We start from the raw sequence: 20,987 nt of genomic DNA, 5'->3' as shown, positions 1-20,987 counted from the left end.
AGCTCCTTTTTAAAACCCAGGTGCCCTGATTAGCCTGCCTTAATTGATTCTAGCAGCTTCTTGATTGGCTGCAGGTGTTCTAATCAGCCTGTCTTAATTGTCTCCCGAAGGTTCCTAATTGTTCTGGAACCTTCCCTGTTACCTTACCCAAGGAAAAGGGACCTAGTTAGCCTGGGGCTAATATATCTGCCTTCTATCACTCTACTATAGCCATCTGGCCCGACCCTGTCACAACATGCACAAGAGATGTAATTACTGCAGCGGCTGTATGCTGACATAAATTAGGTCAATTTAATTTTGTAGCGTAGACATGGCCTTAGGCGAATGGTGCTACAAGACTAACAGACTGGAGTAAGGGGGCAGGATTGGATCTGTGTAAAAGCAGAGTATGTTATTTAAACACACCAAGTTTTTTATGAATGATGCTGATGTACAAATCTAGCCCTGCTTCTGACCCAGCCAGATCACAGATACAGAGTGCAGCTGTAAACTGGTATACAATATGATTGTTATGCCATTGTTAGCATTAGGGAAGTGCAATATTGGAATGAGGAGAGATTGCAAAAGCAGGAGATGGCTGTTAGTGAGCTGTAGACTGGGTAACAATGATCAACAGCACAAGCATAAAGGGATTGAGAATGGAGGAAATTCTATTGCCTGCCACTTCAGAGATTCAGAGACCTTGACTAGACAAGAGAGGAAACCTGACTGTTCTTAGCACAGACTGCGTAGCTCAGTTAAATCCAATACAACAGGTTTTCATCTACACTTGCATTCACACACATGCATCTGCGGGTTGTCCAGTTGCTCTGCATCTTCATGGGTGTCTCTGACTCTCTCACAATGTAACACCTCTAGTTATTCCAGTCCTGAGGTGTGGTTTTCCCATCATAATATACAAGTAACTTGCAATGAAGTCATCTCCCGCAACGGAATAGCTCAAGAGTAGAAAGGCAAATCAACAGCCTAATGCATCGCCTGGCCCCCCTACCCCCAGGGTTGTCCTCCCCTGACCCCACCAGCATCTCTACCAATCCTTTAATCCTTCATCATTAAGAGCGTGGTCTGGCTCTCCTCTTCTTTCCATCACCTCTGCATAACAGGCACTTTCAGGGCAAAAGGAGTTTAATATAGAACCATGAAAGAGGCAATTTTCTCGCCTTGATTTGCACTCTCCATTTCCCCCCTGCTGCTTTTTGCACATCCCTTGCAGGGCTGTCAGCACACCCCCTTGGCAAGCTGTATTTAGCAGCTCGGCTGGTGGGGAGTTGCTGCCCACCCTAAGATGCTACAGTACTGGAGCTCTTTTGTAGCTTCACGTCATGTGTGCTCAGTCAGGCCCAGTAGGTTCTGGACTGGTGCAGTCCTATTAGGGATGAGTTTTGAAATCTTGGGGAGCTTGGCTCTTAGTAGCTTTGCTAGCCTTTCCCATGAATGCACAGATTGCTTTCCTTTTTGGACCAGCACTCCTGCAGTTTCAGGCTATTTCACTTGTAATTTTGGGGGGTCCTTTATCTCAATAATGGGCTAAATCCTGACCCATGGATGTCAAGTAAGAGTTTGAGTAAGAACCAAATAAAAACTGAGAAAGGAATAGAACTCCAGGAGTTGCTCCCAAAATAATAGTACTTCTCACACACACACACACACACACACACCCTAGCACTGTATATTTTCCAAACACTAGGCAAACATGAACAACTTAATCTTCATACCCTGCCACAGTGAAGTAGTCAGCATCACTATGCCCATTTAACAGATGGGGGAAACTGACACACAACCAGATTGCAGCTAGTGAAAACTGGTGTAAGAGCTGGCCCACAGAATGGAATAGCAGCTTGTGCAAGATTTCACAATGAGCCAGTGGCAAAGCTGAGACTAGAACCCAGTGGCTTGGCTTGCAGGCCCTTGTTTTAATAAGCCATTTTGTTTTGTTTTTGTAATATGGAAAGAAGTGATATGTTGCAGCCACAACAATGGCTGGTGGTAAAGGCAGATCCTACATGGATTTCTAAAACTATGGCACAATCTGGCCATTAACCAGTGAGGGGGCTGGGAGAGAACCAAGCCTCACTAGTCAGTAAGTGATGGAGAATATCAGAGCTTTCATAGCAGGGATTGGCAGAGGCTGTGCAAATAACAGATTTTTTCAGTTCATTAACAATTTCTAAAAATTGGAATTGTTATGGGTGGACCCAAAAAAATCAACATTTAAAAAAATTTCTAGTGAATCAAAAAGTTGAAAATTTTTTATTTCCAGTTGAACAAAAGGTTTCATTTGACCTGAAACTAAATGTTTCATTTGAAGTAAAAATGTTTTGTTTTAATTTTGAGTCTTTTTAAACATTTATGAATTTTAAAAATAAAATGGACACACACTTTTCAAAACAAAAAACCTGAAAAAGTTTGTTTGTTTGTTATGTTGAAACAAAATATTTAGTTTTTTCTGAAGCTTTGTTTGTTTTTTGGAATTGAAAAAAAAATCAAATTCAAAACGAATTTACAAAACATTTGGGTCTTGCTGAATCTGAATTTTTCACCCCAAAAAAGTTAAGGCCAAAAAATATCCCTCAGCTCTAGCTGCTAGCTGTGAAACCTGCTGTACTCAACGGTGCTTTTGACTGGCAAGAAAATTCATCATTATCCCTGCACACACTACTCTCAGCAGCTCTCAGGAATGTCTTTAAATGCCCCCCCCCCCCTTAGTTGCAGCTTGGGCATTAAGTGGCATCTGCAGCCAGCCCAGCTGTGCGATTAGGAGAGCAGCAGAGACTCTAAAGCCAGACGTGCTGCTGCTGAAGCTAGTGCAGGGAGATAAACGTTATTTCCAAATAAATCCTCTAGTCTTGTAGCAGGGTTAGGTTTTTGTTCGTCTTCTTCCAAGGAAAATCAGCCTCCCTGATTCAAATGCAAGCAGCAAAGGGAAGGCTGGATCCTTCACCATATTTCTACAAACAGCACAGGTTTCCTAAACCTGTGTAGAGCATAAAAATCCTGTGTTTGAGTTGTTCTAATCCTCTTGTTTTTACCACACTGGGCATGCCATAAACCCACAGCATCTGCATTTTGAGAGATGAAAGTAATCCTCAATAACGAGATGGGAGGGGAGAGAGAGAACTGCTGTATTGTTGAACCTTAGGTTGCAAGCACTGCTGGGATTTCACTTAGAAGCTGAGCTCCAGGCAGATTTGACAAGGTATAAGATGCAATCATGCAAAAAGGAGTTAAATGCTAGTCATTGTACGAGTGCAGCTACATGCATTAGTGCAGAGGCAGAGCCTCTGGGTATGTCTAGACTAGGATAAAAGGTGCATTTGGGGAACACATGAGCTACCACATTCTAAATCCCTAGTAAGGACAGAGCAATGAGCAGAGCGGAGCTGGTTGGTCAAGTGGAAGCCTAAAATTAAGCTAGGGATTACATCTACTGCTTATTATCAAAGTACACCTTGCCCTGTCTGCACTAGGGCTTTAACCCTTAAACAGTGTTAGCAAACAAAGCCCTCTCATGCTAGTCTAGACAAGCTCTAAAAAGCAGGTACCTGGAATAGAAGATTCCATTGATGGAGCCCTAGAGTCCCAGAGAAACCCACTCTGAATTATGGGCCCAACTCCTCGTCACCTTGCACGGCTTGCAGTCATTTACACTAGTACAAGCTACCACATGTGCAAAGCCTTATCATTCTCTTTCAATAACATTTTGCCCCCATTTGGTACCAGGTAAACAAGTGCACAAGAGACAAGAGCAGTGATGAATGGCTTCCTTGGTTTTCCCACTGCAGCCCGTGTTGAAAGATGGCATTCCACTTCCTCGCTGACATGCTGAACATTTCCCATTGCTGACTCACATAGGGCTTGGGTGAACCTTGGGTTCTGGGGGGGGGTGATTTGTTTTCCTGTTGTAGTTCCATCCCCTCAAGTCTACCAAAAGCAGGGGGTATGTCCAGGCAGAACAAATCTGGCTGCTTCTGATCACTGCCGATGCTGTGCCCTGCAGGTCTGCTGAATTTCCCAGCCCTGTCCAAAAGCTTCATTGCTTTCAGTGAACGACAGCATGGCAGATGTGAGGTGGGAAAGGAGCTACAATCCTGAGGGAGTTAATTAGGAATGTCACACTGAAGGCTTCACATGCCTGATCGGAATCAAATATGTGGTCATAGAAACAAGTAAACTAAATACAGATGGGGGCACCGTGGTTTCCATGGCTTTTTAGATATTCACCCATTGTAATGCACCGACGGAGTTGTGTCTAGCAGACCAGCCAGTAGAGGATAACGGCCTACTGCTGCTACCAGCTAATGGTGTTATTCCTTTAGCTCAAGTGGGAGAGGTTTGGGATGGAGGTCCTTGGTTTGAATCTTGCTGGCAGCCCACGCAAGGGAGTCTCAGGCTATGTCGACACTGCAGCCTATGTCGGCAAAACTTATGTCGCTTAGGGGTGTGACCATTCCACCTCCCCAAGTGATATACGTTACACCAACATAAGCGCATGTGTGCACAACGCTATATTGACAGGAGAATTTCTTCCACCACCATAGCTTCCGCCGCTCATGGAAGTGTTTTTTTTTATGCTAACAGAAGAGCTCTCTCCCGTCGGCAGAGAGCATCTTCCCCAATTGTGCTGCAGTGGCGCAGCTGTATCGGCGCAGCTGCGCCCCCGCAACGCTGGACACATGGCCCTGGCCTCAGCCTTAGCTGCTCTGTTCTCCATCACCTGAGTGGACTCCTCATCCAGTGAAACCACTACACAAGCTCTGGGCTCCGAGCATTGCACAAACTGCTCATCAGATCCCCAGATGCACCTCGGTGCCCCGGGGGGCCTTTCTTCCAATATTCATCTATCATAGCTGTTTGCTGCTTCTCCAGGAGCACTGGACACGGGGCAGTCCAGGACTGGGGCAGGTCTACGTCCTAGCTATTCTGCATGTTTGCAGTGGCACATATTGGCCATTAGACCAGGACCAACTCTAGGCACTAGCAAAGCAAGCATATGCTTGGGGCGGCATTGCGGCCATCCTTTTTTTTTTTTTTTTTGCTTGGGCAGTTGCACTCTCAGAGCTTGAGGTGGCACATTTTTTGCTTGGGGAGGCAAAAAACCCAGAGCCAGCCCTGCATTAGACTCTCAGCCCTGCTCTGTCCTATACAAGGGGCCACCCTAGCCCCAGTGCTCCTGACTGGAGGGGAGACAAACTGCCTCTACTTGGTTCCTGCTCCAGTACAAGGCCGAACTGACTTGCCCAAGCTTACAAAGAGTCTGTGGCACAGATGAGAAATTCAGGCCAGAGCTACTGAGTCCAGTATCTCAAGCACAATGCCTTCCTCCCCAAGCTATTCTACAGCCAGAATCTTGTGAGCAGCTGTGTGCTGTCGTTATGCAGATTATTTCCCATCTGTTACCTGTACCAACAAATAAGACTTTTTTCCCCCCAAAAGAAGAAGGGAGGTCTCCTGATTAGACCCATAACGAATCACAGAGGGGAAGGGTTTGATGCTGCGCTCTGAACCAGATGAAAGGAAAGTAGCAGCTGATGGAAGAATAAAATTGAGTGAGCTGAGAAGAAAATGCCTGGCAGAAGGAAACAGCAAATGCTCTTTGATTCAACATTTCCTTCCATTTAATTCAATGGCAAACTAGTTCATATTTGCACTCCAGGATATAACGAGCTTTGGTTCATTACACAATACCAGGAAGAATTGCTTTTGGAAAAAGTATGCAATTTCATATGACAGGGAGACAGAGCACTAAAAGCTGTGGCAAATGCCAAGCTACCTGGGTATGGTGCAGGCAAGGGCTGTATAGTCTGGGTTTGGCACAGGCAAGGTTCCCCCTCAGGGTTTTGGCTACAGTCCACTATCTGACCTGCAGCCCCCTCCCACCCTGCTATCACAGTCTCTCTCTCTCTCACACACACACACATACACACACACAAAATCCTTCATCTGCAGTCTCCATTTCCCCGGCTATCCCAGTCCTGGGCTCGCACGCACGCACGCACATACCTCGGCCAACAATCCTCTCTCCTAGCCTGCAGGCCAGGCCCCATACTGTTCCAGTCCCTAGCTCCCCACACAGCTGGCCGGTGCAGCTCAGTCAGCTCTGACCCATAGCACTTCCTCTTGTTCTAGTTCCAGGGCTTCATCCAAGCAAAGCTGTTCAGTTGTAGTGATTGTGATTTGGAGATGTAGCTGTTATTATTATTGTTGTTATTCCCAACCAGGATTGGGACCCCATTGTGCTGTACAAAGCTATGGCCCCTGCTTACGATCTACGGCTCCAACCCTTCAAACATTCCTGCCTGCATTGAAATCAATAGGGGGAAAGTACATGTGAAAACATAAGCACATGCATTTGCGGAACGCGGACCTAAGAGGACAGCAGGCACTGAGCTGAGCCCAACAAACATTTGAAGTGCAAGTCCTCAGATCCGCCTGTTGGGCTGAAAAAGGCTGGTGCGGTAAGTCAGGAGGCTGCACGGTTTTCTGTCTGCACCCTCTAACTCTGCCAGCTCTGTGCACCAATCACACTGCTGCAGCCCAGCATGGATGGCTTCTCTGCAAGTGCTTATTTCCTCTGAATTTGCAGTGCCGCTTGGCGGCACATGGCGGGTCACGTTAAATTTCCATTCCCCAAATGAATGCTCCAGCCCTGAAGTTGCTGTGAGAATACCTCCTTCCAGTTACAGTCCCTACCAGCCCAATCAAATGAGCCACCTGTTCTCCCTTTAAATCCTAGCACTGAAAAGCTCAGGCTTAATTACGTCAGGCACTGAATGGTCTGTGAAAGGAGCACAGCATGTGTTATGCTGACCACAGATGCAGGACGAATCCTACAACTATCTCCTGATAAGAAAAAAAAAAAAAAAAGAAAAGGAAAACCCAACATTGCCCCTTGTATTAGAATTAAAAACACTGTCGCTGTCATTTCAGACCTGTCAAAGGCATCTCAAATCTCTGTCCCTAAGGGGATGGGCAAGAAAATAAGTGATTTCAACTATGAAGAAGTCTTTCCTCCAGCTCTATCTATTCCGATAGGTTTTCTCCAAACACAGGGTGATTTTATTTTAATTTTTGTTTTAAATTTAATTTCTTTAATCCCTAGGACTGCAAGCGAGCAAATCACAGGACAAATGTCATGTAGCATTAGTGCCTTGTGAGGGAGTTCCCACCCCTGACAGCCACTCACAGAAGTAAACATCAGAAACACATCCAGGAGACTAAAAGGTTTCAGTCTCTCTGAAGATCCAGATCTGAAATGCAATCGCTGTAGAAAACTTCAAGCAAAACGTACAAGAACAGTAGTATCACATACAGGGTTCAAAACTGCTTTATCCCAAACTGGCTGGGTTGATGTGCTGTGTATATTCACTCTCTCACACACACATCTTTGAAGACTGACTTATTTGATTAAATGTGTCCTGAGGATCTGGAGATGGCAGGGATGGAAAACACCAAAGTTGTGACAGTTTGGATCAGCCGTTAGCCTCATGTTTAGGTTTGAGTCACTAGATCAGTAGTTCTTAACCTTTACTGCAGCCTACACCCCTTTGGTTCTCAAAATATGTTCTCGCACCCCTTATCAAAAATTGTTGAAGTAGGTCAGTTCTTTAAACCTAGATATATTTTTTGTTTGTATATTACAGTAATCGTTAAAATGTATAATGTTAATAAATACATAGGTTTGATGAAACAAAGTAGTTGTACTTCTGTGCATGTGCTTAATTTGTGTCTTCAATGATTTACCTTCTAAAAAAAATCGGGCATGTCTCACCCCCAGAAAGAGCATCTCGCACCCCCGGGGGGGGTGCACCCCAGGTTAAGAACCACTGCACTAGAGCATGGGTTAAAGCTTCAAAAGACTGGAGTCTAAGTCTCTGTTCCAAAAGTGATTTAGGTACCTAGGGGGAGCCTAAGTCTCACTGCAAGTCAATTTGAAAATGGGACTTAGGACTGGAACTGTTTGGGATGATGAAGAACAGAAACAAGGAGCGTTGGCAGAGCTGTGTGTGGGTTCCTTGGGCCAGAAATCAAGGGGGAAGATACCTTGGTGGTGTTATACAATAGACCAACACTGATGTGGCAGAGGGCTGAGAATCAAGTTGAACTGGCATTGCTGGATGGGGGAGCCAGGACTGAAACAGCAGGGAGTGCATTGCAGGGCAATATTGAATTGTTTTGGATAGGCTGGCATAGACCAGATCTGAGGTACACTGACAAGCTGCAGTGGGTGTCCCAGGACTGGAATAGTAGGGGTTGAGCAGGTGAAATTCCAGCACCCCTTTTCACAGAGGATATTTTGCAGTCAGTTCCCTGTGCTTCCCCACCCCGCTCAATATCCTCATCACATTCCCATGGGGGTGTGCCCCACCATTTGAAAACCAATGCTGTAGTGATAAAGAAAAGATCACTTCTGTCATTGCCTCTTTTCAGAGAGCTACTGGCTCAGGAGGAGAAGGGTGGGAAATGTCAAAGGTGGACCCTATTGAGCAGGAATGAGCTCAGCACTCAAGGACGAGCCCCCACCCCCCATCCCTTGTTCTATTCAGCTTGCTAATGAATCAGCAAGGAAATTTCAAGAGGCAGCAAACCTGAGATGAGAAGTGGTGCTAAAGGATAGGAGGAGTAGGTGCTTATCTGAGCATTAACTCCCTGTATTTGGAGAAATTTCTCCCTTCCATCACTGCCTCCCACCATGGTCTCAGCCCTCCTCCTGCCAGGTTCTGCAGTGAAGTTAGCACTGGCTGTACAGCAGTGGGAATTGTCATCATGTCATGCCATATATCCAATGTGAGCAGTGACTGTGCTGAGGGATGTAGGGGAGTCAGTCCTGCTTGAAGGATGGGCCTGAGCTGCAAAGTTTGGGAGCAATCAAATCCAGGAGGTTTGGTTCCATCAGTCACAGGGCCAACTGCAGGGCTTGGCTTTGGATTCAAACTTCCCCAGAATTAGAGTTCAGACCTAAGAGGTTTCGTCTGGGCCCACCTCTAGATTAAACACACATGACTTGGAAAAGAAAAGATGATCTTGTGGTTAAAGGATTGGACTGGGACTTAGATGATCCAGAGGCAATTCCCAGCTCTGCCACAGACTGCCTGCGTGACCTTAGTCAAGTCACTTCAGCTCTCTGGGCCTCTGATCCCCAGCCATACAAAGGGGATAATGCTATGCTGGAAATAGTTAATGGCTGCCATCCGGTGAGTCTTTGGCCCAAAGACAATCACAGATCTGGTTAAAGCCAACGGGCATGCTAAGCACCCGTCTTCCAGGCTAAATAGAAGGAGCAATTAATTCCTTTTATGTAGTGAGAGAGCTGGAAACAACAGAAGATACCACCGGAGGCAATGTGCTGCCTGGCCAAAAACAATTCCTGTTACATTAACAGGAATTTTCCTGATTGCAAAAGCAGGGGTTAAGAGCATGTATGTGTGTTCAGAGACAGAAAGCCAGAAAAGCAGTGGTGACCGTGACCCTTTATGGGCACAGAACTCATTGAAGAGGCAGGCATGGGGGTTTCTGGACAAGGAAATTGTCTGCCTGAATACAGTGGAAGTTAATAACAGAAAACAGGACTTTGAATATAAACACCAAATAAATACCTGGCTCACATCATCAATTTCTCCTCCTAACACAAACAACTCTGAAAGGAACCAAATATTGGCTAAGCATTCAGGCCAGAGAGACAACAGTAATAGCCCTTCCTTTCTCCAATCCTTTGTCTCTCATCTATTTAGATTGTAAGCTTATCAGAGCCTGGGCTAGGTCTCTCACTATGCTGGTGTACAGAGCCTAGCACAATGGGACCCCAATCTGTTGGGTCTCTTAGATTCTACTGTACTACAAATAAAAATAAAAAACATGGTAAGAAATATTCTGAAAGCCAGTGGAGGGTAAACACTTTTCTGCTGAAGTGAGAGGTGCTGGGAAGCTTTCCACTGAATGTACAGAAAGACTTTCTTACTAAACAATTCTTATCCTTTTAATGCCATTTCTGAATTAGCTGCATGTGCTTGAGAATCAGGAGGAAAGTGACAAATGGCCAGGTTGCAGGAGAACTATAAATTGTGCTTTTACTACTGACGGCCCTGAGTTTGAGGAAATAGTCTTTTGTATGAGCAATAGCCAGATATGGGGGAAGACAGAATGAGACTATAAATACGAGAAACATAGAGAGGAAGAAATGAAGCTGACTTTCCAAACCCCACTCCAATTCCATTTATAGGAGAATTATATTCATATTCAAATCACCCCAAATTTACTCCTTCTCTGATGCCAGCAAATGTGAGTCAAATGTACCTACAATTTTATATGACAAACAACCCTGTTCAAACCAGTTCTCTGCTGCAGCTTTCTCATGGTGCCTTCTCCATGCTGGGGCAGATTGCAGAGACACAGAATTACCGCTGCCCAGGATGGCCCTGGCCACACCTCCTCCTGTTTTTGACAGGCCTCCTCCCTCCGCTAGCCCAGAATAGGCCGTGACAGGCATCACTGTCACAGGAGTACTCCCAGGGGAAAAGGTTTAGGACTATCCTACAGTCCCTGTGCAAAAAGGCCACAGGGCAATGAGTAGAGCCAATTGGCAAATGGAATTTCTACCCTCTGGGAAATCCAATACTCCAATATTTGCTTTAATCCAAAATCAGGAAAAAAATGTCAAAATACAGAAAATTTTCAAAATGTTAAACTTTTGGATCTAGAAACATTGAAACAAAAACATTTCAGTATTTTTGATCGAATTGAGAGGTCATCACAAAATGAAACATTTTCTTTCAAAATGTCACTCCTGGAAAACGTCATTGAAGTTAACATTTTCCAAGGGAGAATTTTGGTTTTTTTGATAAAGCCACATTTCCCAGCAAACTAACTTTTCACTGGAAAAAGTTTCAACCAGCTCCAGAACTGATGAATCTAGTCATCAGTGTCTCTCTTGGCTAGGTCATAAATTCTTCAAGTGAAGGACTGCCTGTATTTAGTCTTGGCCACCACTGAGCATGCTGTTGGCATTTAACAAATCAATATTAGCTACAGCCTTAACTTTGTGAGTATGTGACATGGGTTTAGACTATTTCTTAGTCCTGCCACTAGATTTATTCTGGGTAATTTTTATTTTGGATCATGAAATATTTGTTATATGCAGCATTGCTGTAGCTAACAGGTAAACATGTCAGAGTTTGGAGCAAAGCCTCTGTCATACAGAAGAGTGGATGTGCTAACAGTAATCACTGCACTGGATCACACTTTTCCAACAGCCACCTGAGAGAGCTGTATTTGCTATGGATATTTTGACAGCTGAAGATAATGTCAGCACCCGTTGCTTCAGTAACAAGGGAGTTCAAAATACCTTTGTGGGTTTGGAAATCATTCTGGAAATACAGTTGATAGCTTCAGCAATTATCTACCATCTGAATGGCAGCAGGTAATGCAGATGGCCACAGTGGGGGGCGCGGGATAGCTGTAGAGAACCTGCTGCATCCGATGAAGTGAGCTGTAGCTCACGAAAGCTTATGCTCAAATAAATTTGTTAGTCTCTAAGGTGCCACAAGTACTCCTTTTCTTTTTGCAAATACAGAGACTAACACAGCTGCTACTCTGAAACCTGTAGAGAACCTAGTTCCTTAAAAATAGGCAGCTTTCTCATGGTGCCTTCTTCATGCTGGGGAAGATCGCAGAGCACTGCACACATCTCATGCACACATCACTTTGGATCCCCTTTCCATAGTGTCTTGGCTACTTCAATCTGGCTCTCTCAGATGGAAAATGAGAGGACACGCTCCCTGGCAGCAGTGAGGAATAGTAAGCAGGCAGCTGGTACAATTCTGCCCAAATCACAATAGTAGGGTAAGACCAAAGGCTGGAGTACCCAGCATGGTCTCAGTGAGCACATAATTGCATGAACGTGCTGGATCCTAACACCGAGCAGCCAGCACCAATAAAAGGGCAGGATCGGGGATTGAACAGGTTGGCTTTAAAAAAAAAAGGAAAGCAAAGATTTTCCATGCTGGGATTTTGTTTTCTAACAAAACGGACACAGCCAGAAGCAACAAAGGCTAGAAAGGTTGCCCAAGGCATCCCAGTGAAGGGCTTAATCAGCTAAAGGTGAACTGAAACAGCATTTGATTCAGGGCACCACCTTGTGCAGGCATTGACACCAGGGCAGAGTGGGTGTTAAATGCTACCAAATCAGAGTGATAGTGATTGACAGGTGTCAATAACTCTACAAGGTGCCGGTGGCAGAGAATCAGGTTCTAGCTTCAATTGGTTTTGAGTAGAGCTGGGTGGGGAAATGGCTTTCCAGACAATGAAAGATTTCAATATTAAAAAAAAAAAGAAGCTATGTACTGCATCAGAGTGAAACCACAATATGTCAGGAAATACCAGAGAGAGCGAGACAGCAAACCACACAAGAAGAGCTCACTTGGGATGAGAAACTCCAGATTCAAGTGTCTCTGAATCAGGTCAAGCAAAGACCTGAACCTGTTTTCTCACACAGCCCACATGAATGCATTAAGCATTGGGGCTACTATCTATCTGAGTCTCTCCTTCTCCCTGGCTTTGACCAGAAATTCTGTTTTGGACCTGAGCAGCCTTGCAATTGAAACTGACGTATGAAAAAAAATAAATCAATTAAGAAGCACTAGCATTTTCCAACAAAAAACGTTTTGTTGAAAAGTTTCCAACCAACTCTAGTTTTGAGTTCTCCAAGCACAAAACCACAGAGGGCCTGATTTTCAGTTAAGCCCTCTTTACCCACCCCCCAAAACTGATCCAATCTGAACGCAGCTATTTTGCCACCTGAGAAGTTTCTCTCTCTCTCTCTCTCTCACCCCCCCCCCCAAGAGATTTTATTTGCGAAAGTTCTGAGCAATTGGAAAATAGAAAGTTCTACATAGAAATTGATTCAGAACTATCCCAATAGCTCACACTGGCCAGGACTGCTGCAAGAGGCAAAGGTGGTCTGGGGATACCAATCTTCATTCATTAAATCAAGAGCTGCAGAGGAAATAAGCCTGGTAGAATTCTCTGACATGAAACGCCCATCATGGAATGAAGCTGTCAGACGGTTACTCAATTTTGAATGCAGTTTAAAGGCCCTGGAAGGCAGAATGAGTTTTTGTTTTTATTACTTTCTTGATTCCTTTGAATAAATTATTTTGTTGCTTTTGTGCTGAACATATGATAGATTTGTCTAGAGACCAGGTATAAATATTCATGCTGGTAGAAAATACACGGTATTTTATTGTCAAATTACATTCTATTTCATCAGCTCTGTAGCAGTACAAAGGAGGAAACAAATCAGCTATTTGATCCCATCCAATCTCTTCATCTTGTTTTTTTGCCAACTGTTCTAGCATTCCTTGCTCGCTGCTGGCTCTTAGTGAGCTGGCATTTAAAAAAATATATATGTTTCACACTTTCACATGGTAAGAAACTGCTTAAATCAGTACAAATCTCATACTGGCCTTTCTTTGCAGAGTTGCTGAACCATTTCTATGATAAATTGGTGGAGGAAGGGTTTGTGTTTCTGGTGGGGAGGAAGTAAGTATGGAAAGCATGGGGCATGGGTGACTTGAGGGAGGCTTCTCTGCTCCTTGAAGTCTTTAAACCATGATTTAAGGACTTCAATAGCTCAGACATGGGTGAGGTTTTTCGTAGGAGTGGGTGGGTGAGATTCTGTGGCCTGTGTTGTGCAGGAGGTCGGACTAGATGATCAGAATGGTCCCTTCTGACCTTAGTATCTATGAATCTATGAAAGGTTTTTAAAGATTTCCAAAGAAGCTGAAAATAAAGACACCCTGCAGAATTACTGCATGGAATATCTATGTATCCTGGGAGCTTGAGCCGCATTCATCAGCCTTGGCGTGTAATAGAAACCAAAAACGTGGCCTGGATAAGGCTCCCTCATTCAAGTGACACGAGTCTGTCATCACCCTCCTAGAATTCAGCTCCCACCCTGGGGAAACAGCCAGGTACAATCCCCCCACAAACACTGGCAAAAGCTGATAAAGAACCAGGACAATAGAACGAGCCCCTTCTCTGGTGCAGTGAAACCGAACAGAGCCCAGAGGAAAGCAGCATTCTTCAGAAGCAGCTGTGCCTGCCGAGGAAGGGGCGAGCTGCTCTTTGTGGGGCTTTGTTAAAGCAGGTCTCTGTGAAAATACAACCCCTTGGCAGACTTTAGCGTTCCCTCAGCTCATCAGAAGTGAATGGCACAGCCATGCAGCTCCTCGCCCTGTTCCCTTCTCTTTCACAGAGGCACCAGGTCCCTTGGAAGATTTGGTATCATGATTATTTATATGAGTAGCAGCACATAGGGGCCCGGTGGAGTGAAATCAGGGCGTTGCTGGACTGAGCACTGTGCAAACGCATAGGAAGAGAGAGTCCCTGCCCCAAAGAGTTTGTAGTCTAAATACACCAGACAGAGGGTTGGAGGAGAAATAGAGGCACAGAGATGACAAATGACTTGCCCAAGATTATACACCGGATCGGGGTAGATACGAGACTAGAAACCAGGTCTCCTGACTCCCAGGCCAGTCAGTGCCTGGCCTACTAAGTAGAGCACACCATCGCTCTGTGACATACCAGGGCTGCCCCTTCCCTGTTCCTGCTCCCTCAGCACTCACACAGGTGACTGGCCCTGTCCCACCTCAAGCTGGCCCAGGGTGTGCTCCTTGCTGCTAGACTTGCTTAAGACAGGTTTGGCGGTGGCTAAGGAGGCGTGATGCACTGTACCGCTCAGCAGGGCAGGCTGCCCCGAGGGTGCTGGGAGAGGATAGAACAATTCCTCTGATGTTCCATCCCCTCCGGCCTTTCCACCCACCAAGCTGATTTCAAAGGACAAAAGCGCCAGCCGCTGAACCAGCCTCCAGCAGCTGACTGGCTTATGTAGCAGGCTTCCTGATGCACTGTCCACCTGCAGCAGCGCTCAGGTCTCATGTTTTATTCCGAGCTTTCGGCGCTGATCTGGGTACGGGGTGTCAGCGCGGCTGAGTCACGTGTAATCCTGGATAAACCACTTCAATTAAAATGAAAGAGCACTTCAAAGAGCCCCAAAAGCCAGCGCCACCCCTTCTCCCTATGCAGCGCCTTATCCAGCTTGCATTAAATAGCAAATAATCCACAGGAAATGTGTTTGCCCTTGATCTCCCAGAAACAAGAGCCCGCTAATCACTGGGAATTTAATTGGCTTTCATTTAAATTACACTGCCTCCTTTGACAGGTTTAGCTTAAATTCAGTATTCAAAACCATGAAGAGCCATGTTCTCAGGACAGCTGGACAGACAGAGAGAGCTGCTTCCCCTTCTGTGCTACGCCAGCTAGCAGTCAGACATGTATTCCTGTACACTCCCTTGAAGGGGCTGCAGGGGCAACGATCATGGAAATGATCTGAGTTTGAAATTACAGCCTCTCTAGGGAGGCTTTGCTAATTACGCTACATGATATTAGCGAGAAAGATGAGGCCAACCCAGAGAATTCCTTTTTGTATTGCGGGGGGTAGAGGGGAAGGGAGCTCCCCACATCTGAACCTACCACCTGGAGGGTTGTTTCTAGCTCAGTTCTAAACACAGAACAGGGGGCTGTTTTGTTGAGAAAACAGCTGTTCATCAGCACTTATGAAGCCACCTATGAGAGAAAACTTGCCCATGGTTAGGATCTATGCCATAGACAATAGGCCCTCCAATGAGTAATGAGTCCAGGCCAGGCCATGTCTTCGCTGCACAGTTAACCCAGATGATTGGCAGCTGGGTGTGAGCACCCAGGTTAGCCTACCCTCGGTATAAGCATCCCAAATCAAAGCCCTGCCTGCATTATTGTGTTCTCACGGTTTCTGCAGGCACCCGGGTGTATCTGGGGGTACGTCCCATGGTCCTTTGTGCCCTGGGGGATTCTTCCCAGTCGATTGTGTCAATTGCAGGAGAACCTGTCAGTCCCTTCAGGGGAAATCCTGGGACAGCATTGGAGGACTATCCACATGACAGGAATTTTGCATGTATCCTCAGTGCAAAGTGGATGAGTTCCAGCCCACATTAAAGCAGAGCAGGGATTCTAACCCACATCCCCAGCTGGTTCAGTTTTCCGGGGCGCATGGTAGGAGCTAAATCCTGGGTAAGAGCTCAGGTTAACTGTGCAGTGAAGACATAACTCAGACAGCTGGTGGACTCCATCACCAGCCTCAGGAAAACTAATGAGGCACCCCCAAATCAGTTCATAGCCCTTGCCTCAGGGCTCGGCTTATTGTCCTACATAAACAGAAGGAACCATGGAGTGACAACATTAGGCAATGGTCCCATTCCCAACGTGGGGTGTGGGCTACCTGGCTTCTGGCTGCTTAGTGAGCAGGGCCTCCATTCAGCTGAGGGATGCTCAGAGCCCCACCTGCCTGCTCCCTCGCAGTCCTCTGCTGCGCTGCATGCCACCTGGAGTGTAGAGCATTCTCCTAGCCCTCTCCTGGTGCCAGGCACTCCAGCGGAGCTGGGCCTTCATCTGTATCCCCTAGCCAAGACTCATCAGACTGAGTCACCTTACACCATCCAGCTGGGTCTGCTGTCTCCCAGCGTCTGCCTATCGGGCTCCTTCCCAGGACCCGCTGCCCTGTTACAGAGACCCCGCATGAGGACACCAGACACCACACATTGTGTTCATAAGCCAGGCAACTGGAGCCTGGAAGAACCACAGGGTCGGTCTGTGTCCAGCAGCCTCAGCGGAGAACCCAGTTTAGTAAACTCTCACAGAGAGCCTGACATTTTACATCTCTTCTTTACTGCACTGCTGGTGCCACAGAGACACAGAGGAGCTGAAGCTCGTGGCCGGTCAAAACGGCACCTTGAGCCAATAGAAAGATTATCCAATGAAACACACAGCCCACCGGGTGTTGTACACAACAGTAATGGCCCTATGTCCTGGGGCATACTCACCCCCTGAGCGCCCCCTCGGACCATGATGCAGCATTGCAGGGATTCTTCCCACTCAAGGGCCCCCTTTTGTCGGCCGCGCTGCTTCTGCAGCAGTCTTCTTCTGGGTGACTCAGCCCTCCGGCCAGGTCACGCTGAAAGTTCAGTCCCCTTCCAGGGTAACAAACGTCCAATTAAAGAGCAAACAAAATGTCTAAACAAATCATACTGCTGCCCCTCTCCGGGCTGGTCTTCAGCCCATTTCCTGGGCTCAGCTCTTGCCCTTCTGGGCTATTATCAAGTCCTTCCAGCTCGGTTAGAAAGAGCTGACTCTCAGGCTGCCTTCTCTCAAGTCCTCTCAGAGCCTGTGGTTTACTGAAGTTCCCTGCACATCACCTCTACTCCAGCAGTCTTGAGAGGCTCTTCTTTACTCCTTTTAACTGCACATTTCTTCTCACACAGTCTTCTCTCTGCAGACCCCTTTCCTATAGCATCCCTTCCCCAGCAGCTTCTCCCTGGGTCAGGGCTTCCTCCATAACCTAAACTGCTCCCTGTGCTTCCACACTCCAGACTGATCCCTCTCAGCCCTTCTCATTAGGAGGCCCAGGTGCTCACCATACTAACACCTGACCCCATCACTCCCCTCTGCAGGCTGGGAGGCAGTTGCTATGGCCCAGGAGGGGCTGGCCACATTTGCCCTTAAAGGGGCCGCTCACCCTGTGATACCCAGCTGAGGGCTACAGCTGCAGTGGAAAGGGCATGCCTGGCAGGAATCTTCTCTCTCGTTTGTAGTATCTATTTTTCCTGTGATGGTAAGGATCAGAAACCCCAGATGAGACTATTGCAGAGATCTGTCTTGTTTTGTCCGGTTTCCAGAGCCATCAATAAGGCCTGTAAGCCGTATGGTCAGAGCCAGAGAGCAGAGCTGTAGCTCCTTCCCCTAGAGGATCTGCAAAAGAAAAATCAAAACCAGGTAGCAGGGGATTTCTGCCTAGTGGCCTTCCACGTTCCTCTGGATAAACAAGCTGGATTCACATGCAGGACAGGCCTGCTACAGCCTAGAATCAGCACATGTTGACTTCAGGACTGAGCAGCAGTCTGCCTGCTTCGGTCTCTAGCAACTATTCAGGATAGCGTGCTCCACAGGAGCTAATGGGAGTAATTAGGGCCCTAATGGAAAGCTGCCCCTACTTTGCTCAGCACAATTGCTGCCTGGAGATGGCTACAGAGGAGGTTCCTGCCTCCTGGAGTACGTTAAGCCTCAGGTGCCGAATTAGAGTTCAGATACAATCTGCCAGTTTGCAAGATTTGGGCCTTGTCAGTTCTGAACTTGAGCTCCAGCTGGAACCCAAATTCCATTTTAATCCTAATCCAGATCTAAAGGTGAATGCCTTCTCCGCAAACCAATTCTGTTGGTTACTTACTGCTGTGAAAGACCACTAATATACTACTTGGACCAAGTTCCAAGGTTCGTGCTTTAATTCTGCCTTGCAAAAAAGAATCTAACTAAACCCCTTGTGATCACCTATTGATTCCCAGGCTGCAAATAGATCCATAGTTTTCTGATTGATTTAATGCTTTTTATTGTGAGTTTACTCTGCCATGGGACTATTTATTTGTCTGTATAAAGGAAATTATTTGGAAAACAATTGCACCAATCAAAGTCCCACAGGAGATGAGATGGGATTGGAGGCTCCAGGTCTGCAGTAAGGATGATGCTGATGATTTATCATTTGTGTTGGGTAATAGTTAGGAGCCCCAGGCATGAAGTAGGACCCCTTTGTGCTAGGCACCGTACAAACACAGATCTAAAAGATAGTCCATGCCCCAAAGAACTTACAGTCTAAGTATAAGGTGGATACAGGCGGACAGGCAGAAATACAAGGAATCAATGAGACAGTACTGGTCAGCATGATAGGAATATCCAGAAGGAAATAACGTGACAAAGGTGACATTGGCAGGTATCAGGTTAAACAAAAGTTGGTCATTTAAGATCTACAGCCTAAAGGCCAAACTACGAATCTTCAACTCAAATATTATTTCCATTTTAACCTACAGCTGTGAAAGCATCCACCAAGGTACAGACAGGCATCTAAATGCCTTCAGAAGCAAAGGTCATATGCAGCTTTCACCAAATCTGTAGTCATGCTGAGAAGACTCACTAGTTTCACAGTGATGGCACGATGGGCTCTAGCAAGCCTTGTGCCTGCACTATTAAACCCTGTTTTAGCACATCCCTGACTTTAAGCACATTGGCTTCAAATGCAACCGCTCACGTGCTTAGAGATAAGAACGTGGGGCTCAATCCAACCCCACTCAAGTCAAGGGGTCCCAGTTAAGAGTACTGTTGATATGAGCTAATAGAGTGCAAAGGCCTCATGCTTTTGAGGGTAAAGCATCTGGGTTCAAATCTCATTCTGAGGCAGGAATGCAGAGGAATTAACTCCAGCCCATGTTTTTCAAAAGGGACTCATGATTTTGGGCACCCAACTTGACACATCTTACAGGGGACCGATGTTTAGATAGCAGGGGCTTCTCACTTCCTGAAAATCAGGTCCATCTAAAAGGTCTCAACTTGGGCACTCAGAATGACTATTTACTCCGGAGGCCGTTGAAAATCTGTCTTTCCTGCTTCTCTCTTGAGATGTCTCTAGTTGGTGCTGGCTTGGCTCTTGGGGTCTTTGCTTTGGCAGGAGAGTGAAGCATCTGACATGTTTATCAGACTATTTACCAATACAGACAAAAGACCAAAGCCCATTTGAGCAAGGAGAAATAGGGGTTGGAGGCTCATTTTGGGAGCCCAGACATTTTAAATTTGGATGCATGTTATGAATAGTAAATTGCAAGTTATACAGCCACAACAGGGGAGCTGGAATCCACTTTTCCAGGGTGCTCCAAGGGGATATTGTGAAAACTCATTTTAATTTCTATAGGAATTGAGCCACAAACAGGCAATTTTCTCCTGAATATTGGTTCTGCAATATTGGTTCTCAGTAATGCTCTGTGAGAGGAGTATATTTCCCTTGTGTCTTCTTAAACCCCCATTATTTTGGTTATAAATTTAATTAAGCCCTTCTGGACAGCGCTCTGTGGTATACGAGCTGAGGTTTGTTTTGTTGTTAGAGTGGAGTTAGAAATGAACTGCTGAAATTACGTGGCAATTAGATTTTATGTTTTTGTTCTGTTTAAATACTTTGTATGATATTAAATACCAGATACATTCACTTCTCCCAGAGGAATCAGAATGGCTAAAGTTAAGGATAGTTGGCCAAGCCCTCCATGGAATAACAATATCTACCAGTTATTTATGGACATGGCCTAATGAAAAGGCTATCATGATGGAGTTGAACCCATTCATGTTCCAATCCAAAGAGAATTCTCGAGTGGGCAATTCACGCTAAGAGCCAGACCCTCAGTTGACTTAAATGCTGCATTGCTGATTTCCACCATCTTAAGAGCTCATCCTAATGCAGTTGAATGTATATTAAATGAGTAAGTTGAAATGAACGAAACATTCTCTTCGCTCTTCGGCAAAGTAGGCAGTCATGCGATAAGAGGGAAGATTCTCTCATGGATTGGTAACTGGTTAAAAGATAGGAAACAAAGGGTAGGAATAAATATAAATCCATGGTACGCCCACATCTTGACTACTGTGTGCAGATGTGGTCACCCTATCTCAAAAAAGAGATATTGGAACTGGGAAAGGTTCAGAAAAGGGCAAGAATAATTATTAGGCGTATGGAACGGCTTCCATATGAGGAGTGATTAATAAGACTGGCCAGGAGGCAGGGAACTGGAGGGACCTAACAAAAAGGCAGAGCTACGGATGTTGGCCTCTGTGTTCCAAGCCGAATACTAGACTTCTCTTCTGACCATAGCAACAAGCAAAGGCCTGCCTGCTCTGTGCAGCAGAAGATGGGGAATGGAACTCGCAGTTTTCTGCATCCATGTCCCGCAAGAGAAAAATAAAAATCACATTTTAATTAGCGCAATTAAAGAGCCGCATCTAAACCCTTCACTTCCCAGCCGGCAAAATGTCAGCATCGTCTGACAGCACAAAGGTGGTGTTGTGCCCTTGGATTCTCTTCACAGACAGACAAT

General features: G+C 45.9%; 1 long non-coding RNA gene across 1 annotated transcript in view; it reads right to left on the bottom strand.

Moving 5' to 3' along the window:
* Window positions 1-18,046, bottom strand: part of LOC119846796 — a 58,178-nt gene extending 40,132 nt beyond the window's left edge. The window contains exon 1 of the long non-coding RNA XR_005289994.2: window positions 16,911-18,046. This is a non-coding gene — a long non-coding RNA (uncharacterized LOC119846796). The remainder of the gene's footprint in view (window positions 1-16,910) is intronic.
* Window positions 18,047-20,987: the final 2,941 nt, after the last annotated feature.

The sequence above is a fragment of the Dermochelys coriacea genome, chromosome 22 (genome assembly GCF_009764565.3).
Source record: "Dermochelys coriacea isolate rDerCor1 chromosome 22, rDerCor1.pri.v4, whole genome shotgun sequence".
Classification (NCBI taxonomy): Eukaryota; Metazoa; Chordata; order Testudines; family Dermochelyidae; genus Dermochelys; species Dermochelys coriacea.
Note: the sequence above shows the minus strand (reverse complement) of the source record. Positions and strands in the feature narration are given on the sequence as shown.